A 22,967-nucleotide genomic window follows, 5' to 3' on the forward strand; every position below is an offset into this window, starting at 1 on the left:
GCGGTCCGATGACACTCTTTGCGCTGAAACGCCTTATCGTAGCCACGCCACCGCTATACAATGCTTGTTTTTGGCACTGTATAGCGGGGGCGGGGCCATGATGATACAATCTTGTCGTCGCGGCCCCTGCACAGCCCACATTTCTGCCCACCACGCTACCTCTGTGCTGACCTGGCTGCCATTCCCTGAGGAGGGGTCAGCAAAGTCGGCAAGTATGACACACACACACATATGAATATAGTTATACTGTATATTACTTTTGTTGAACACAGACTTTGACAAAATACTTACACTTATATACTCATTAAGCATTTACTTTGAACACATTAAAATAAAGGGTTTAACTTCATAAAATAAAGATCAGAACTGCCCAAATCAAAAAGGACCTCTGAGATGCCCCATATCCACATTGCTGAACAGATTGATTACAGAGGGGAAGCAAAACAGAACATCTTAAACCAAATTAAAAGGCCATACACATGCAGTCTTTCATTTTCTTTGACAAACATGAGATAATTGGTGATGAGTATATGATCATAGCTACACATACTGACATTCATTATAGCATGGGAATTTAATTAAAAGAATCAGAATGGCAAATCAGACGTACAGGCCAGACATACGGCTACACTAATTTCCCAATGATGCTAAACAGTGCACAGCAATCAAAATAAACACTATAACACAATCATTTTACTATACAGTATATATATATATATATATATATATATATATATGGACATAGTTACATCAGCACAGATATACATCAAACAATATTCCTTCTATTTATGTATAATATATTTATATATGAATGCAGATCACAGTTTATGTGATTGGAAGATGAAAGCACAGGCCAATAATTAATCAGATCATCTTAATATTGGGTATTACATTTATTTTTTGACTACAAAGACTGCAATATAGTCCAAAATGGCTAAAATAGCTCCAAATATCGTAGAAAGGGGCCACCTTTATTTATTGAAAAGGAACAATATTTGCTTTATACAAAAGAGTATCAATGTGAAATTATAAACGGAATATCACTTTAGAAGACTGTGAAAAAAGGTCATATTCCTGCTCAGGGCTGTAACTAGGGTAGTGCGACCAGTGCCATGGCACAGGGCACCGCAGGGCAGGGGGCGCTGCTCAGGCCTGTCAATTTTCCTGTTTAATATCATTCTCACTTGTATCTTCCTCTTCTTTTATGCCCAGTGTCAGGGGTCAGCCTAGGATCGGCCTCTCTCACCTCCTTGCCGGCTTCCCCTGACTTCCTTGCGGTCAGACGTCTGGTGCAGTGATGGATGTGGGGCTGAGTATTCTACCTTAGGTGCTTTTTGCGAGCTTCCATGGTCGGCTGTGTGTGCTGGGGATCGGAGTTCCCATCATGGGCGCCGCCATGACAGTTCCTCTCATGTGACAGTACTCCTAACCTATGGTAGCATGATTTCAGTCAGCTGATGCTGTGCTCCAGTAATCTGCTACCCCTGGGTATAAATCCACCTCCAGAACTCCAGGAAGTTGCTGTTCAACTTCGTTATTCCAAGTGCCTGTGTTACTCCCACTGTTGCTCTCTGCTAAATCCTTCAGCGTGTTGCTTCAGCCTGCTCACAGTTTCCCAGTTTCCTGTATTAGCTTCCATGCTAAACCTTACTCTGAGACTTTAGCTTTCTCACAGTACTTCAGTGTTTCATGTCCCTTCCCTGTGTGTCTTTGTATATGTGCTGCTAATTCTATTGCAGCTTTCCTGTGGCTATTACCCTGTATCACTGAAGTGTCAGATTACCTGCTGGTATTAATTAGCTCACAGCTGGTCCCCCCAGCACATGTCTGTGTCAATCTGCTCTGTCTTGTCAGTGCAAATCTACACTTGCAGTTAGCACTCTCCCAGTGTATGCCTATCTTCTCTATATGTCTTGTCTGTGCAATCTGCACCTGCATATATAATTATTCCCAGTATTTTGCCTTTGCCCAGTACCAGCATTTCTAGCTCTCCCAGTATCTGGCCTTTGTCCAATACCACATTTCTAGCATTCCCAATATATTCCTTGAGTCCACTCTACTCTTGTATGTGCAATCCCCAGTATATGTTTGTGCTTTCCTGCATATTTAGCAAACTCCAGTACCTGCCTGTGTCCACATCTCCCTGAGCTGCTGAGCTAGTCAGCTCCTGGATTTCTTAGTGATTCTCAGTACTTTCTCAGTAATCTCATGCAAGCCGGTGATCAGGATTTCTAATTGTGTTCCAGTGTATCTCCAGTGTTCTAGCAATAACTTAACGTAATATAGTTTCCGGTCTTCTGCCATTCCCAGGTACCTGTCCAGAGGGCCGCGACCTGCTCACTTAGTGCAGCGGAAAACCAAATCCCAATTGGAGGGGTCACTGGAGAAAACCACCAAGTGAGTTAGACTCCGCACCTCTGGGCAGGTCTAGCCAAACCTGGGTTCGGCCGCAAATAGGAGACCTAGCCACAGTCACTCCGATAGTCACCTGAACCCCCCAGCTCACGTCCTCCACAGAGGATCACTTTCACCGGATTGTGACACCCAGCAGCTCCTGGCCTCCCCTATCTCTTTCCTGGCCCTCCCCCATGAGGCCATGGCCCTTTTTCAGGTGCACTATCTTATGTCCCTATTTAAAAATGGAGGAGGGGGAGGGTACCAATGCTTTCTCTGGCATAGGGCACCAAAAAGTCTAGTTAGGGCTCTGTTCCTGCTGTACACTACAGGGAGATTACCATTAGACGGACGCCAATGGATACCATCAATGGAAGCCATTGCTGTTTACTGCCACTGCAGCTTTATGCAGTGATAAAAAAAAAAAAAATCTATCTATACATTATTGTTATTATTAGCCTTTATTTTTATTACCAGTAGGGTTAGGCCTCACTTTACAAATGAGCAAAGCAAGAAAACAGTGACTTACAATGCAGGACATGGTTTATAAACATTGCTGCATCCTCAAACATAACACTCAAATAAGTAACAGGACGGCAGCAACCAAGGGTTAGATGCAGTTGTAGTCAGTATGTGATAGTATAAGTAAGAGAAAAAAGAAGCACACAAGGGAAAAGGGTCCTGCTTGGGAGAGTTTACATTGATGGGCAGATAGACAGGGGTGACACAGATGCAGTATACACATACACATATATTATATACATACACTGAATGCCAAAAGTCATTGGTTAGCATTATGTACAGGTAATGGTAGGTGGTATCACCGTACTGTGACATCTTGGAAATGCCCAGACCTGCAAAAGTTGCAATCTGACATCTCATCAGTCAGTTTGAATACGGGCTAGACTGCTCATGGCAAGGCAACTTGAATTATCGGAAGGTGGGTGCCATTTGTGACGTTGTGTTGACATTTAACATTCCTCGATCTACGATGTCACGTGTGTATCGGGAATACCTCATGGAAGGCCTTACCACAAACTTGCCAACTCTCCCTGATTGTCAGGGAGACTCCCTGAAATAGTAGTACTCCCTGACTCCCTGAAGAGTCTAGTAATCTCCCTGACTGCACCTTACCCCCATTATGTAGCTGTTATATTGGAAAAAAAAAAAAGAAAGACGGATATATACACATTCAAATGGGATCATTAGTATCATTTCCCTGCATTGGTGATAAGGCACAATGATCTCTATGGCTACATGCATTTTCTGAAAAGTATCAGTGTGTTTTCATCAACAAGTAGATCTTACTGACTGCTTTGGGGCTCATTTACATTTGGATGAAAGTAAATTTTATGACACGCCTCTCAGATGTAGCAGTACACGCCCACTTTACCACCTCGCTCATAGATGCTGCCTATACAATTTCCCTGAAATACTTTTTCAAAAGTAGGCAAGTACTGTATGCTTTACCATCCACCGTGGATAGCACAGTGGCCGACCTCGGGTGCTTAATGATCGTGACCAGCGGAGTCTTGCCAGAATTGTCTGTGGTAACAGACAAGCGACACTGGCTCAAATCACATCCACATTTAATGCAGGCGCCAAGCGCATATACAGCAGTACAATGTAGCGTTCTTTAGCTGCCATGGGATATGAGAGCAGAAGACCCACCAAAGTGCCCCTGTTAACACTACGACATTGGACAGCGACTCACCTGGGCTTGTGACATCACTAATTAGACCATGGAGGACTGGCAACATGTGGCGTGGATCGATGAGTCACGGTTCCAGTTGTTTCGGGATGATGGTAGGGTTCAAGTGTGGCACAGACACCTTGAGGCCATGGACTTTATGTGAGGACATGGACTCCAAGTCACTGTGTAGGCTGGTGGTAGTTCCATAATGGTGTGGGGTGTTCACGTGGCATGTGTAGATTCCACTGGTCCACCTGAACAGGTCAATGACCAGTAACTGCTATGTTGCATTGCTTGATGACCATTTGCAGCCCTTCATGGACTTCATGTACCCCCACAATGATGGAATATTCCAGCAGGCCACTGCACCGTGTCATCAGTCCCAAGTTGTCCAGAATTGGTTTGAGGCGCAGTCTGGAGAGTTCAGATGAATGGTGTGGCCACCAGCTTCGTCCCTATATGAACCCAATCGAGCATTTATGGGACGGGGAGGAGAGGTCCATTTGCACCCAAGATCCTGCACCTACAAATATTAGGGAGCTGTGGGAAGCTATACAAATAGCATGGGTCAGCATCTCTCCAGAGGTCTTCCATCCACTTGTGGAATCAATGCCATGTCGAGTTGCTGCACTCTACCAGGCTAGAGGGGGTCCTACATGATACTAGGCATCTATCCCATGACTTTTGGAACTTCAGTGTATATATATACATACTGTATACATAAACCACTTGTGTGTGTGTGTATATATATATATATATATATATATATAAAAATTACTTCAAAAACATTTTATCTATGCAGTGACCCATCTTCCAGCTGGTGTCAAAGCCTCATGTTTGTCTGATTCTAAATGTTATTTAAATCAGAGGAGATGTAAGTTTAAAATAGACTCTTGTTTCCTTTATGTTTTCTGTGGGATATTTTATTCATCTTCAAAACTTGTGGCTTTTGTTCATACAGGGTAAGAAAAGGCATACTTTTGATGTTTACAGAGCATTTTATATTTAAACACATTTTGCTATATACATATTCTGTATGGACTGTGGATTATGAAACTGCACTTTGATGTGCAGACAGTCTACACGCACTGAGGCATTATGCACTGCACGTCTAGTGCACATCCGAAATAAAATCCACATTTTGTTTTTTAAAATTTGTTATTTATTTTTATTTATCAGTGCACTGCAAGGCAGCAATTCCAACATTTGCATCACATCAGCGAATAATGGTCGCTTCTTTTTTTTCTTTCCTTCCCAACAACTGGTGGTCATGAGAGAAAACATAACAATTTACAGCAGATTGTAGTGACCTGAGCACTACAGGGAATAGGCCCCTTGGTGTAGGTCATTAACCTACTGGTGACAGATAGAATTTAAGAAGGACATCTGGGAGTTCCACACTTCTTCAGTACTAGATTTTTTGGTAGAAACAGAAAATGTTATGCCACCTGGTTGCTCCTGATTAAAATCCTTCAGCTATGACAGTGGTTCACAAACTGTATGCCATGGCACCCTGGGGTGCCTCGGGACACTTGCAGGGGTGCCATAGGATGGTGATCCAGCACCAAATCATATTAATTATGGTAAAATAATGTAAATATGTGGACAAACAGAAGTGCAACCCTCTCCACTACCCCATAACTGAACCTAAGTATGACATGTAAGCACAACTTTTTTCTGAGTTTCTCAATAACAAACTTTTGGTCAAGAGGTGGTGTGAAAACAATGCTGATACTCTAGTGTGCCGTGATTCAAAAACGTTTTGGAACCAATGAGTTAGAAGATAGTTACACAAACAATCACTCTTATGCTGGCCATACACTCTGCAATTATCGGGACGATCCGCCCGATATCGGCGGATCGCCGCGATAATTGCAGCGTGTATGCGGGCGACCGAGGGTTAAATATTGCTCGGTCGGGCATGCTGGATTGTCCAGCATGCCCGTCCGATGCGATATTTACCCGGTAACTGTCGGCCGCATCCGTAGGAAGGAACACAGGAAATGTCTGTCTGTCGGCCGATCAACAATCGTCCGATTGCGTGCGTATTAGCAACTGCGTTCCTTGCTGAATCAGGCCCATAAACTCCACCTGGGCAGGGACTGATGTGAATGACTGGAATATTCTCTGTAAAGCGCTGCGGAATATGTGTGCGCTATATAAATAACTGGTAATAATAATTATATATATGTATGTGTGTGTGTGGGCACCCTGGCCCACCCCCAGATCTGCTTGTCCCGTTCGTCCCCCACCACCACTGCGTCTCGATTCATGCCTGCTCCCCTCCATCTGATACATCATCCCCCACACACACACTTCACATGCACACACAGAGGGCCTGATTCAGAGCCAGACGCTATTTGCGCTCGCTCGTTCAGAAAAAGGGGCCGGCTATTTAAATTGAGCGCTCGCTCTTTGCGGTCTGTTGACGCCTCTATGTCTGAGCGAGCGAACGAAATATGCGCTCGCTATTTTGTAAAGACGCCCCCTGGCCGCTCGCATCCTACGTCATCTCCGCTATTTATTAGATTAATCGAGTACATCGAAAAGCGTCTGAACTGCTCGCAGTGCTTGTGGTTGGATTTTCCTACGCAATCATGCACCAAGTGACGTGGTCGATGACGCTGCTTTGTTAATTATGCACACCCTTAAAACGCCCGTTTCGACCGTTTGGCACGCCTGCGTTTGGATCTCCACTCCCAGTTTTCAAGCACCTTCCCGTTACCACCCACAAATGCCTCATCCTGTCACTCAAATTAGCAGGCACTCGCAATTTTGCGAACACACGTTTTCCGACCGCACTGACTGGTTGGCGCATGCGCATTACGACCCATACGCAGATGTGCGAACATTGCTCGGGGCGAACGAGCGGCCGCTTACGAGCGGCTCTGAATCAGGCCCACAGTTCAGTAAAGTTTTATGTTGTTTTTTAAATTATCACATTATGTAAATAATAGCTATTTAAACTTGATTTTGCATTCTTGTTAAAAAAAATTATATTGAATCAGGTTTCAATAGCTACCTATTAGTTACCTAATTCGAAGTTAAAGTTAAAATGTTAATATTATTAGCCAGTCAAACAGGCTGTATGCTGTATCTCAGAAACACACTTCAGTGTACAGCTCCCATGGGTCTTATTCAGACAAGCAGTTCACCAACCCTGCATGCTCTTTCCCTCAATAAGACAACCCGTCACAGGATCTTGTCCTAAATATATGTTTGGAAAAAGTAGACTGGTCATTCACTTTGTAAAACACAGCTGCAGTGGAATGACAGAATAACATGAGTGTATTTTACATACATGGCACAAATCTGACAGATTATATTTTGGCGTTTAGCGGTCTTTGAAGCAAGTAAGCAAGACAGAAAGCACAACTTTGGAAGGAGGTTTGCAGGAAGTGTCTGCACAGATACCATACCAATCAATCTATTGCAAATATGCTCTATCAGTTAAAAACGATACCATTCAAATGAAGCTGAGCTAAAACTATGAGCTTATCTTTATAAGTTGTAGAGGGTGAATCTCTTCTGTTTTGTCTTTCTTTAAATGTCAGAACATCATTCGAATGGATTAAGGGCCTGATTCAGAGCCGTTCGCTATTTGCGGTCGTTCGTTCAAAAACAAGGGGTGGCTATTCAAATGATCCGTTCGCAAATTGCAGTCTGTTCACACCTCTAATTCTGAACGAACGAGCAAAACATACGCTCGTTTATTTGATAAAAACGCCCCCTGGCCGCTCGCACCATACGTCATGTCCGCTATTTATTAGATTAATCGAGTACATCGTATGAACTGCTCGCTATTCTTGTGGTTGGTTTTTTCAACCGCTATTTTACGAGCAGTTCTGAGTTAAAAAAAACCAAGTGACGTGGTCAATGACGCTGCTGTATTAATTATGCACTCCCTTAAAACGCCCGTTTTGACCTTTAAGCACGCCTGCGTTCGAATTCCACTCCCCCGTTTACAAGCACCTTCCCCTGTAACCACCCACATATGCCTCATTCTGTCACTCAAAATAGCAGGCACTCGCTATATAGCGTACAAACGATTTTCGGCCGCACTGACTGGTTCGCGCATGCGTACTAAAAACCGTACGCATGCGCAGATGTGCGAACATCGCTCGGAACGAGTGTACGGCCGCTAGCGAGCGGCTCTGAATGAGGGCCTAAATGTCAGAACATCATTCGAAAGGCTCTTAAGGCCTTTAGAAAATAATAGTATGTTATAGTACCTGGAGTATTATAAAATACAATAACATAATTTTAAATAAATATTTTATTTTCTACATTTTAATTTTCAACAGTAATTGTATGTTATTAATGTATTTTATTAAGTGGCTTTTTATGATACTCCTGGTACTATAACATCCTATTCTTTTCTAAAGTACTTAAGCACTGCTTAATCCAATTCTATTGCTACTAGTCTTTATCGGTTGAACCACACAGAAGTTTAAGAAACTGCTGAGGCTTTTATACGTTTTATATGATTGTTTAATCAGAATATCATTCAGCTTTTACTATCAGAATCCTCACACATCAATGTTGTTGTACATCAGCGCATGTGCACCTTTCATTTCCTCTTAAATATTCACATAAGGTTTTACATTTTTTATCTCAAACGAAAATCTCAGCTTTAAGTTAATACATCACAGAGCTGCCCACTCTGAGAGGGTCTCCCCTAAAAGGGTCCTGTGAATAAGGAAAGTTTAAAAAGACTTGAAGCGGCAGACTCAGTTACCTCAGGTGAAGTTATTATTCTAGGAGTTTTATAGTTTATTTTTATTTTCTAATTCTCTTTTATTTTGCATTTGCAATGTTTATTTTGTAACTTTTATATTAATCATTATTTTATTCTGTAAGCATTGTATTTTTATTATTAATTTTCAATTTATTAAGTGGTATACTAATTGTTGCCACAAATCCATAGTCTGTTTAGAAGAGTTAGATTGCTACCGTAACTTTATGAAACGTGGGTGAAGGAAATGCTTACATGCTAGCTAACCAATGCAAAGTTGTGCCATTCTGTAATTAAGGTACTGTAGGCTTGTAGTGGCTTTTTTACTACGTGGTGACAATTACCAGGGTTAGTGAGTAATACCCAGATATATGATGTATTATATCAGGAAACTTGACCTATTATTGTTTAATTAATCCATACATAAGGAACCAGTGTGGTCTGGTCTGGTAAACCTGACACTAATGTATCCCTTTCATATATATCATAAGCTGGTGTTCTAAATACAGAACATGTTTGTGCTTAGTTATACTTGATGTTATTTTAACATTAGATCTTACTAATTGTTGTTATGCAGTCACTTATCACACAAATGTAGCCAACAACCCTGCGTTTAGCAGTAGCTGACAATATAGGAATATATGTCCAGATGAAAGAAAAGGTATAACCTAACCTGTTGCTATCGTACCAATGTTATGTACTCAAAAATAGAAACAAATGCCAACATAAGCTATAAACAGCCCATGGGAAAAGGTCAAAATTGTTATATTATTCCCCAGTGGTGTGCAGATAAGTTGGTGCAATTGCACTATTACTCCATTCACTGAATGAAATGCAGATATTCGCCCATTTGCAGAATTGCACAAATCTATGTAACAGCACCACTCCTATCCAAATGTTTGATTAAATAGCCATAATCATTAACAATGCACACCTCCATCACCTCTATCCTTGGTGCAAAAGATCTGAATGTAATCAAAGTCTATTCACTAGGGAAAGAGGGGCCTAGAAGGGGAGATGATATCTTTGTTTGAAGGGGATCTACAGTAAGTGCCAGAGGGTGGGTTTGTTCTGGATCAGTGTATATTTCTGAAGTGGGGGATATTTGAGTTGTGAGAACTTGAGAAGTATCGTTTTGATGGGAGGACCTATGCAGAAGGGCAGAAGGGGAAATTCATCCTATATTAAAATGAAAATGTAAAAAGAACAGAGCTTTGTGCTGCAGCAGGGATTACTTTACGGAATCGGTATGAAATACTGCCAGGTTCGATTCCCGGCAGCGCCTGGCTGACCAAAGCAGAGTTCCCGGCAGCGGAAGCCCGACAGCGCTGGAAATCCCGATTGTCGATAGGCAAGTACTGACTAACCTAACCCTCCTTAGGGGTGCCTAACCCTAACCTCCTCCCCAAGTGCCTAACCCTAACCCCCCCTTCCCCGCTGCCTAAACCTGTCCCCCGAGGGGGGTGCCTAACCATAAGTCCCCCCCGGGGGTGCCTAATCCTAACACTCCCTCCCCCTAGCCTAACCCTAACCCTCCCGGGGGGGTGCCTAACCCTAAGTCCCCCCCGAGTGCCCTAAACCTAACCCTCCCCCCGTGGCTGTCCACTCGCGGTGCCCGGCATCCCTTCGATCGGGATGCCGGGCGCCGGTCTCCCGGCGTCGGGGAAATGTCAGGCGTCTACATCGAGACCCCCGGCATTTCACCCTCGCCGGGATATGACAGTCGGGAAACCAGCTGCCGGTATTAAGGCAGCCGGCTTCCCGATTGTATACCTTACTTTACTATAGACATGGGTTTATTTTCTGAAGGGGGAATTGTGCTGGTTACAGGATGGTGGATTATTGGTTGGGGATTCTTTGCTAAAGTAAACTTGAATACAAGCATCTGTTTGCTGAAAGGGGCAATTTCTGTGCCGGAGGTGGGTATTGACATGAGGAATTATGCGCTCCGGTAAGTGTATAGATGGCTAAGGGGGTTTTTAACAAGCAGGGAGATTTTACAAGGATTCCTTTGATCAAAAGAGACTGTGTGGCTTATTCCCTAACTTGTTTCCATGGGCTCTAGTCTTTATGTTAATTATCGGGGTCCGAACAGACCCCAATTATTAACATTCCATCTCAACGCAAGCTCCCGCGTGGAGACAGCTGATCCGAAAATCAGCTGTCTCCCTGAACGCTTTGACTGCTCCAAATGTTTTCACTTCTCCTTTCGGAGCAGTGAGTCTTTTCAATGCTCTTTTTGGAGCAGTGAAACTAGTGTGCCTGCATGACCTGCGTACAAAATCCGGCAGAAGGAGCTGGACAGGGGCGGAGGGATCCGAAAGAATCACTCTTCGCAATCTGGCCGACCCACCAGATATGCCAATCTGAGAATCGCCGCCCATTACCTCAACAGTGTGCTTAACTAAACCTGTTAACTGCCACCAGCAAAAGGGAACTTTAGTGTTAAAACCAAAGGTAAGCCTTTGCCCTTACCTGCCCATACAATTATTCACATTTAGTAAATATAGTTAACATGAGCCATATGAGGCCTTGGGTCATAAAAACACAGATCCAGAACTAGAATTAATGTTTAATTCAAGATATCTTCAAAGCTTATGTACAAGAAGTTACAAAGAATATAATAATGTAAAAAAAAAATCACACAGTTACTCACACTTTCCAGAATATCAAATAAAATAATAGAAAGGGAGAAACAAACCATTCGGATCATGTTGGATTAAATGGTTCTGGGATGTGGTCTTCCCAGTGACGAATTAGGGATCATCTGTATCCTTCGATAGCTTCATGCAGGATGAACCAGTGGATCAAGGTTGACTCACATATTTATGCTTGCCTTTTCCAGGCACCCCCTCTCTGGGTATGATGTTAATCCTTTTCAGCTCAGTGTGGACTGTTTAGCTGGTTGAAGCTCAGGGTTTCCTGGCCACATGAGCAGGGATCATTTAATTACCTACTCAGCCCTATGTGAAGTTGGGAAACAGGTCTGGGTCTATAAACGTGCCCAGGGACTAGGTGAAGAAATTCACATCTCTGGAGTGTCTCCCTGGTCCAGCCATTCTTTTGATCACTGTCCCCAACAGAACATAGGGCTCTTAAGAACTGTTTTAGGAAGGGTCTGGCCAGCTGTCATAATTCCACAGACATATTTTTTTTATGCCATATACAATGAGACAGATTTATGACTGATTCAGGAAGACAGACCTTCTTACAACCTTTCTTTCCTGACTTCAAAGGTTTTGTCCAGAGGGGTTTCGTCACCTATCCACACACCAGACCTTTACAAAGGTTTCTTACATACACTGTACAAGAGGGGAAAAAACATGTTATTACCAACACAATATCATTTGCAGTTATGCCCATTCTGTTGTGAAATGAGCTTTTCCGCTACAGTCAAGCTTCAAAATATTGTATTTTTGGAGCTTGATTGTCCCCATACTAGTGTATGGGGACAGCAGGCCATTCCTGGAGAGAAAGGTAAGCAGGAAATATCTGTGATATCTCCTGCATTACCTTTTTGATGAATGATGAATAGCCCGAAAACTTTAATTTCTAGAAAAGCAGGTAAAAATGTTGATTTACACCTTCTTTTGTAGAAATTAAGTGAGGATGAATAGACCCCAATGTATGGTTGTTTGTTTTTCATATTGGAATTTAACCAGAAAAATTATATATACAGCCTGCACGCCTGCAGGTTCAAATATATACCCTTTGCATAGTGCACTGGTGTAAAAAGTGCTGTCACATTATGTTTATATGCGTTCTCATTAAAAACTTGTAAGAGTGCCAATCTGGTAATTAGTTGGTTTACATGATTATATGCTGATGTACAAAGATGAAAACTATTATACCACATTGCAGCCACATAACCCAACCTGCCATGATATGTTAACCCACCATAAGCATGCCAGAAATGTGTTATAGTAACAGCTAAAGACACCACTCACAAAAACAGCACTCCTCAAGCGTGCAACTTATCACATTCAAATGTTTCTAACGCAGATGCCATCCATTCAAAAACAATCACAAGAAACTGACACTTTAAAGAGAAAAAGCAAGTAAAGGGAACTAATAAAAAATAAACAAGCTAACATCTCTCTTTAGCGTTTTGATTCAAATTACTTTCGGATGACAATCTGATAGCTTGCACTGACGGAATAAAACAGAATAACAGCTAAAGGAAACGGCAAGTACCACTAAAATGTCAACATTACTTGCAATGTGGCTAAAGTGGGTGATATTCATTCAGGAGGGATTTCCACCCTCCATGGGGATGCAGTGGATGTGAAATATACTAGGAAAAGTAAGAAAGCAATTAGTCAAGTCTGCCTCTGGCAGTAATGTCACTCTTAGATACAAATTGGCCAGTGGTTTTGCCTCCCGCTACAATGATTACACATATACTAGAAAAAACAGAGACAATTAAATTAACCACTGCAGTGCTTGAAAATTGCAATGAACAGAACATAGTTGACAACAGGATTTAATTATCATGCTGAGAACTGCGGGTGGTCAAAATAAAATGCACGTGACAGTTTATCACTGAACACCACATCTAATTACTTTCTTAACTCCAATCTAGCTGTGCGCATAATCATCCAGGCAATTTAGGTACAAATATATGCATAAATGTCTGTTAATGGTTTGGGAGTAAAAATATGAGAAATATATAAGGTTGGAAAATGATAAATTGTCAAACGACAATAATATGGCACGAGCAGCAGCACGCACAGAATTCCAGTAAACTCACTGGATTTGCAGATGAATGGGGTTGTCATAGTCACTGTAAACCCTAGATACCAGGCTATAAAAATCTATCAGCAAAAACAGTGTCATCACTGGACAGCATTGTGTCACAGTGGTGAGCATTGCTTCCTCACAGCACTTGTTTCATGAGTTAAACCTACAACCAGAGCCCCATCTGTGAGGAGTTTGTAGATTGTCCCGATGTCTGAGCGGCCTTTCTCAGTGTATTCCAATTTCTTCCCAGATAGATTAATTGGCTGCTGACTAAAATGGACCCATCTGTGTGCTTCACTGGGGCAAGGACTGATGTCAGTGTACAGTGCTATGGAAATTTAGTGGTGCAATTTAAATAAGTTATAATAATCACCAGAAAAGCGGCCATTGAGAATCTTACAAGTTAATTATCATAACAATTCACACTTTCTATTTAATTTACGTTTAATAAAACAAAAAAAAAACATAAATATTGTAAAAATTCTTGGAGCAAAAAAAAAAACAATAAGAAAGACTAATATGACTTATGGAGCATACACACGGTCAGATTTGTCAGACTTGTCAGATTTGTCAGATAAACGATTGAACGATTTGAACGATTTTACCAAAGTTTTGAACGATTTGAACAATTTGAACGATTTTTGACTGCATTAAAATGAATGGAATCGTCCAAGTCTGACTGCAAACACATCAGATGTCAGAAATCGTTATCTGACCATCGGGAACGCGCATCGTTGATCGTCCATCGTTCAGGCATGTCAGATATGAACGATTTTCCTTCAGATATGAACGACTGAACGATTTTTAAATCGTTATCGTTCATATCTGAAGGAAAAATCTGACCGTGTGTATGCACCATTATAGTGGTATGATAGCTTATAATAGTACTATAGTGTTATATTTTCTCTTTCTTAACTGTGTATCACACTTCTACAAATAGCTCGTCATGCTTACTGTTACCTGGGTGGCTGCCCGGCCTGGTACTTTCATGGGCAGGATGAACAACTCATTAAACATTATTCAGAGGTTATCTTATTAATTTTTTATTTTACCCCTATATGTGTTACTTTTATGTATAGCTTATCTCCCAAACTGTAACCTTTGTAGTATGCCCAAGATGGCTGCTTTGAATGGTACCTTCATGGGTTCATGTTTATGATTCCTGTAAAGCGCATTGTGTCCTCCAGGAGAAAAGCACTACATATATATATTCAAATATTATTATTATTATTGTACCAAAGGTTATGTATATAGAGTAGGGATCATATGCCTCGGTCAATGAAGCAGTGCAACATCATCTGCAGATTTATCACATTCAGGCCCGTATACAATTAGCCGCGAAAAGCTGAGGCGCAATGTTATCGCCGCCTCCGCGTGTTTTTAGGCGATACTTTTTCCGTGTGCGCTCCGTATTCAATTCCAAAAGACGTGAAAAGGCAAAAAGGCGAAATCGAAGAAAAGCGAAACTGAAAAATTAAAATAAGTACCGAGGCCAAATTTGGGGTAATTGAAAAAAGGTACTAGCATATTTTGAAGTCTCTAAAGTGAAGATTTAAATTAACTTAAAAACACACCTGCTGCAGCCTCGTGCAATCCCAAAAACATCTGTCCCATCCATATAGCCTCCCAAAGTACCAGGCCACTCACTTTTTACCCATTTTCCAACACTTTTTATTTTTTTCTCAATTTTTTTTTTTTCATTTTTACTGATTAGTCATTGGGGGGGGGTGGCGGTCCAAAGGGCTCTGGACCAAATCCCCAAATTTGCTCACCAAAGTAGTGATTTTGCACTTCCAATTCGCCTGCTTTTTTTCTGCTTAGGCAAAAAATCCTGTGATTGAATACGGAGATAAGTTGAAAACAGGTGAAAAGTCCAAATCTGCAAAACTTTTCTCCAAACGGCACTTTTCGCGGCTAATTGAATACGGCCCTCAGTGTAATATTTGAAATAATTATAGACACACTAAATAATATTCATCCTGAAAAAGACCCCAATTCTCTGATATAAAATTAGTAATTCTAAAGTTCTGCTGCTCCTTATGTAGGTCCATAACAACAGGGATTTGTGTTTCTTTCTATTACATTCCTGTATAGAGAAATAACTTTGAAGTGTCACTTAATCCTCTACACAATTCAACTGCTAAATTCAGGGGGAATAATGCAGCAGGAGACATTTCTTAATTTCTTGCCAACAAGGAATCCTGCAACACTGAGCACAAGTAACCTCACATCCATAGCTACCTAGCTCCCTCTCCAGCAGCCTCCTACCATCTCTCCTTTGCTACTATTGCATAGGAGGAAGGCAGCTTTTACCATCTGACAGCAAATGAATTGTTAGGGCTACCCTCCTACCCAAGCAACAACTGCGCTACAGGCAACTAACTAAAACACACATGACAAACTGCAATAACTATCTTCAATAAAGAATACTTCACATATCACATGCCACACTAACAAAAGCACATGATCTACAATATACATCCTAACACAACATGGTCAAAGTCACTGAACAATAAATCACTGATATATCATACACTTGTAAATATGTTAAAGCTAGTGAGGAAAGAAACACAGGGCCTGATTCAGACCCACTCGCGAGCGGCTATCCGCTCGCAAGTGGGTCGATGTTGTGCACTGCGCATGCGCACGACGGCGGGAGCTCCGTCGTGCGCATGCGCCAGACGCGACGAGCGAAGGACTTTCCTTCGCTCGTTGTGTCTGATCAAAGGGGGCGTGCTGTCGATGTTGATTGACAGCACGCCCCCTTTGGTGGGCGTGCCTCCCTGACGGGGGCGTTCCCAAGGGAACGCCTACCGTCAGAAGCCGGCCCACTGACATCACTAGTGATGTCAGTGGGAGTGATTTTGGCTCTGATAGAGCCAAAATCACTCCGGGGCTTGCGGTTGAAAACCTCAACCGCAGGCTCCGGCTCGCAGTGGCGATGGTCGCGATGGTCAAGACCATCGCGGCCATCAAACTGCACACTCGTATAGGCTGTGGGTGGTGACCCACAGCTATACGAGCGTCCAGGAGGACGCTCCATAATTATGGAGGGCGGCCCTCATTCAGAGCGTGCGCTCTGCTCAGAGCGTACGGCTCTGAATGAGGGCCACAGTTCACTGAAATATAGTCACAAACTATTGTTAGCATACATTATATATTTACAATAAGTTAGTGTTCCTTTAAAAATAGTTTAGAACTCAGGGCAGCGTCTCTCAACAAATTCCGCACAGGGGAAATATGACATATTCTAATCAATATCTATTGTGTATATTCGTTCCTGTAATAATGTTTCTCTCCCAAATGAATACTTTTCAAAAGTATAAACGAAAGTTCACAGTTGTTTTACATCTGAAGCAGTCATTTATGTTACTAGCTTCAGGATAACGGCTTAAATGATTTATATAAAAATTTTAGTGATCAATTGCATGTAAGTCAAGTAATATAACAATATAGAAATGCAGGTCAACCACTGAAAGCAAGCGAGTTGGGACTATGTCCATCTGGTATCAATTAAAGCCACTGTGAACACAGAATCAACACACAATCTATTGATTACTATATTGACAAGAATTCAAGCGGCGTTCATCTTTTGGCGAAGGCAGTATAAGTCAAGCCACGATGAGTGAAAGCTAAACTACCTGTGACTAGATACTGAAAATTTATATCTTTTAAATCAATTAATAATTTTGTAATCAGTTGTGGCATTTATGTTCATTTTCAGTACAGTATTTTTAAAGTATTAGCATTAGGTCATATTTATGAATACCATCTGAATGCATAATATTGATGCCCTTGTGTTTGAGTCCTAAGGGCCGAATTAAATTAGCTCCAATAAAATATGTTGTTACCAAGCATTACATTAACGCAAATATCGCCCGGTAATTTCACTTAACACATGTATGCGCACTCCCCCTTAACACGCAATTCAACTGGAAGAGGCTTATTCCAGCATTTCCACAATCATTCTTGCTGGTAATAACTGCATTAAGTGTGGGTAAAAATGGGGAAATCTGAATGTACCCTCAAAACACGCAAACTAAGGGCCTGATTCATTATGGATCACTATTGCGATCGCAGCTGTGATTACGCACGCAGTTCTGCTGCAAAAATATGTTATTGTTTGCAACCGCTCAGCCAGCATAGAGATGCCCACTAGCGCTTACTCACATCAGTAAGACCTCACAGCCCTGCGTATACACCGGTAACATTGAGTAACATCGGACCCTCACGCAGAATTATAGCAGTTCTGACCTATCTCAGAAATTGCAAGTCTCGTCACACGCAGTGAGTAGTCAAGCTGCGTATGCAGTCCCAGTGGCTAAATTATGCACTCCCATGCAACGGCGTTCTAACCGACAGACACGCCTGTGTTTCTCCGACCACTCCCCTGTCACCACCCCAAACGCTGATGTCCCGTCACTCACTCTACGATGGCTTTCTATCTGCGGCGCATTGCTGTCCTACCCACTCACACTGCAGTGCATACGCATGCGCATTACGCACCATCAGGCGATCTCCGTATGCGGTTGCAATTGTGATCCATGCTGAATCAGGCCCTAATCTTGGATAACAGTATAGAAGTATATTAGTGGACAAAAGCAAAGTATTTGGGGTTCTTAAAATGTGGCAAATGGCTATTATATGCATTATTTTTTTTTAAATGATAGAAAGCAAATGTTTTTCTGCAAAATAAATGCTCTAGATGAATTTGGGATGCATGAAAATGCCTGTACCTAGATAGTTGTGTCATTTTAAGCCACTTTTAAGCATCTATTAAAAAAAAAACATGCAACTTCCACCTGTAATCTTAGACACCTGTCCCATTCATACAGCACCTCCTTATACCTGTCCTACATCTTGTAAACCATTATTCTGCATTTTGCAGAATTTCATCCCCAAAATGGCATGTTATTATTGGCCAAATTAAGCTAAATAATAACTACTAAGTGTCTAATTAATCATAAGGGAGGGTGTCCCAGTGGTTCTGCACAAAGTCCCCACATTTGTACCTTAAAATAGAGATTTTTTCCCAACTTTTCATCTGCTCAGGGGGTCGCGAAAAAATTTGCATCAAATTGATGCAGGTTAATTTACGCAGCTATGAATAGCTGTCCCTGCGAAGTCCACCAGGCATTCTTTTAGTTTGCCCGAACAGTGGAATGGTCTAGGGCAGTGGTTCTCAAATTCGGTCCTCAGGACTCAAAACAGTTCCCGTTTTCCAGGTCACCCAGCAGGTGCACAGGTGTATTCATTACTCACTGACACATTTTAAAAGATTCACAGATAACGCTAATTATTTCACTGCAATTCTGTGAGGAGACCAGGAAAACATGAACTGTTTTGGGTCCTGAGGACTGAGTTTGAGAACCTGTGATCTAGGGAATGCTGTGATCAATTAGTGCCTCCATACATTGCAAGAAATATGACCACGATCTTCACTACAGGTAAAAAAAAGTGAAAGAAAATCAAATCAAATGTTTTTTCAGCCATTTTCAGTGCTGTACGATTATTGTTCATGTACACAGTCATACACTGAACAATAATTGTTCAAAACTGTTGTGCATCAACAGGATCCGAAAGATAATCATTCAGTGTATGGTCATGCCGGCTTAAGGGGCAGGTTCAATGAAGTGTAGCTACGCACATATCGGGTTAATACAGGAGGAAAACCTTGCTTGTTTTTTACTTGCACTTCTATTCTTGTCCAGACAGGATAACCCACCTAATATTAGCACTGACAGAACCTATTGGCTAACTTAGTCTTTCATTCATGTTTTTTTATTATCATTTACTTAATAAACAATGGGGTCAATTCAATTAGCTGCGATGATCTCGTGGGTATGAGTCATCTCTTTACGGCAGCTTGAACTTGCACAAAAGTGCTTGCAGCCCCATAGTGCTCCAAGCAAAATAGTGTGGTTTCAGACTCGGAGCCGGCCGAGAGGGGTGCAAGATGCAATGGCATTGCCAGCGTTTTAACGCCATTGCAACGGCAACTCACACCCTTTGTGGCTAATTGGATTGAGCCCAATGTTGTTATTTACAAAAGCTGATTTTGTTTATAATGGATCACCCATCAGAGCCAAAAAATATTAGTAGTAAACAGGAATCTGCATGTTGTCACCTTTGCATTATCAGCAGATATCCATTCATAGGTATTCATTTCTAACTGAAATAAATGACCGGCAACTAACAACCACTAATAGTATGTATAAAAATCAACATGAATAAACATACCTAAACAAAAAGGTATATATTGTAGATGCAGAGTATGAATATATGATAGCTTTATGCAATGCAAAGAATGTAAGAGATCTATACCAATGAGAAATCTATCACATAGTGTTGGCAGTGACCTACTGTAGCTTAGAACTGACTCTATAGCAAAGAAACCTTCAGCTTCAGGAACCCCTGCTACAGCTCTAGAGTAGCTCTTTAATGAACTTTTGCTCTAGGGCTACTAATATGGGATCCGGTCAATATCCCAGCAAAGGAGATGCTGGAGCTCACAATATCGGCGTCGGAATCCCGAAAGAAGCAGGGTTAGGGGGAGGTTAGGGTTAGGCACTAGGGGGGAGGGTTAGGTTTAGGGTGCGGGGAGGTCAGGTTGAAGCACCGGGGAGAAGGGTTAGGATACTTACTGTGCTATAGTCAGGATAGGGGGTCCCTCTCCTGGGGTAGATGGACACCTCCTTACACACAGCAGCCAGGAAACAGCACACCAGTCCAGGGTTTTCGTGCAAGCTGGTCAGAACCAGTTTTTATTGTGCAATATAAAGCACTAAATAAACAAAACATAAAAATAAATCCTAGCCCATCTGGGCACTAACTAGACAGGTTATTCCCTCTCTCCAAGTGGCAGGGCCTACTGCCTTACCACAAATACAGCACTTTCAAATATCACAGTGTCTCTGAACAAACCTCAGTGTCTGTACTCCCCAGGGTATGTGAGACACTCAACCAAAACCTAACACAGCTTATCTGAGCCACTTCCAGGTGCAACTATGATTCAGCCTGCTCTGAGTTAAAGGCCCAACACCTGGAATGGCCTGTGGATGGAGCCCTCCCTTCTCTTCTCACATCCACACCCCAGGACCCATTATCCGGCTTTTACCAAAAGCCGAAACTTCTGGTCTGTTTGGCATAACAGACTTTTCCTGGGGTTTTTAAAACACATATGACAGGAATCTGGGACACACAAATATGCCATCCCAGACTTCTCCAGTGCTTCTATCACACTACCAACAGGTGTCGGTATCCTAAACCTGTCGTTATACCGGCATCAGGATTTTGACCGCAGGGATCCCAAGCACCAGCATCTTGTACCCAACCCACTAATACACCTAATTTTACTATTTGTTGTGTCAGTTTTAAATAACATGTAGTATATTTCATTAAATTCTCTAACCAATGTTTATTGTATATTAGTACTAGTCTCATAAACTGAGCTCCTTTCAGCTCTGCTCCAGAATGCCAGTTCCATTAAGAAGCAAAGTTAAAAAACTGGTCAACTCGGAGATGGCTCTAATGACCATCCCTATTACCACATTCATTTAAAAGACTGAAGATAAGGCTGTAGATAGGCCTCCTTTGCCATTAAATTAAAACTCTACTTGGTGCACCTAAATCTTTTTTTTTGTCACTAGTAAAGATGTAAAGCAAATTTCCCTTCCCTATTTCTACAAAGATCCCCCTTAAATTAACTGAACTGTGGGGCTATCTTCCATGACAGGACACCCTTGCTCTGCTGAGCTTCTATTAGCTCTACCTCTTTCCATATTGTCACACAGCATCAGTCCACTAAGGTGGATCCAGAGGCTATGTGGTCTGACTATCTGACAATGGGTTCTACTTCTTCATTAAGAAACTTGAAAATAGCTTTGGTATCAATCAGTACCTGTAACATGAGGCAAGGGTAGGTAAGGTGTTCTCTGTGGTCAGTGGGGAAATTTGCATTAAACATTATTAATTATTGGAGATAACTTTAAAGTAATATATAATATACCATATATAAATAAATGAATGCATCAACTACAAAATGAAGTGTTGTTGTGTTATTTTATGACAGTTAGCTGGATTTAATTAGGACTGTTACTTTCCTGATACTCGAAGTACTAAGATACCCGCTTAGGTTCGGCGGTATGGAATCAGTATGATTTACCCGGCATTGCGACTGCCGGCTTCCCGACTGCTTCCAGGCGGTATAACATACCGATTCCCTTTCAACATCCTACAAGCACAAATAACTTAATTTAAAAGGGAAGTAATGGCCATTTTGGTTGTTTGCCTTGAAGAGAGAAAAAAATTCTTACCTGTAAATATACTTATTGCTTGTACAGTTCAAACCAAAACATTAGTATTGCGTTTAATATACATTATTACATCATTATATCACACAAATGCATAAAGTTCATTAAATGTTAAATCAATCCTCATTGAGTACTGAAACAAGAGAACCTCTATATCCATCCATCCTGAATGAATATATATATATATATATATATATATATATATATATATATATATATATATATATATATATATATTTTGGACTTTGTTAAAGTGGTCGTGTGTCCCTGTCACTGAGATTGCTGGGAAAACATCATTTCACTGAACTCTAATCTTACTTGAAAATCCTGTAGATTCAGCCAAATCCAGAGCCTAATCCCCCATTCATCCCCAATGATTCCCTGTGTCTCTGCTCCTAGATCATGATATGTTGCTGGCACTGGATGCTTTATCACATTGCGTTGTATGTATCATCAGTATTACATCCCTGTTATCATGTATGTAGCCTGTCAGCTTGCTGCATGTTACCAGACGTGTGTCACTATTATACAAGGGTCTCTTGCAGCGTGCCCGTATTATATGCCACTAGCATCACCCGGATAGCAACGATGCCCGATGATGCCTTTACAGCTGTCACCAACCATGATACATTTGTCACCATACAGGATTATACTACGGCTCTGCCAAAGCACCCGCACTACTTCCATGCTCGCCTCACTGCCATCTGCTGCTCTTTACCTACGTTCAGCTGCTGGCTCCAGAGCCGAATCGTCCCTGGGGTCTCGTAGCCTCCAAACGGGCCGATTCCAATGCTGGAAGGCGGGTTCCGCTACCACCACGGCTGCCCCGGGTTCGCTGTTATTGTCCTGTCAGAACCGCCCAGGTCTGTCCCGCCCCCTCCTCTGGGAGCACAGCGAGCTGCCGGTGAGGGGCGGAGCTCCGAGCAGCATCACTTATCAAATGGGCGGGATTTAGGCGCTGCTAATTACCTTATATCACACTTCTTCCCGCCCACTGGTCGTTAGGGCGCCCAGGACAACAGCAAGCTGCCGACGAAATAAGCCCACCTCCTTCTGCCTAGTAACACCAATCAGCTCGCTAACTTCACCGATG

General features: G+C 42.0%; 1 protein-coding gene across 4 annotated transcripts in view; it reads right to left on the reverse strand.

Annotated features, from left to right (window-relative positions):
* ARVCF (ARVCF delta catenin family member) overlaps positions 1-22,699 on the reverse strand; it is a 974,893-nt gene extending 952,194 nt beyond the window's left edge. For 3 of the 4 annotated variants that reach the window (XM_088476676.1, XM_088476675.1, XM_088476673.1), the window contains exon 1: positions 22,593-22,699. The gene's annotated coding sequence lies outside the window, so the exon portion shown is untranslated. The remainder of the gene's footprint in view (positions 1-22,592) is intronic. The other variant, XM_088476674.1, reaches the window with a different exon arrangement.
* Positions 22,700-22,967: the final 268 nt, after the last annotated feature.

The sequence above is a fragment of the Taudactylus pleione genome, unplaced genomic scaffold (assembly GCF_031769625.1).
Source record: "Taudactylus pleione unplaced genomic scaffold, aTauple2 ptg000191l, whole genome shotgun sequence".
NCBI lineage: Eukaryota > Metazoa > Chordata > Amphibia > Anura > Myobatrachidae > Taudactylus > Taudactylus pleione.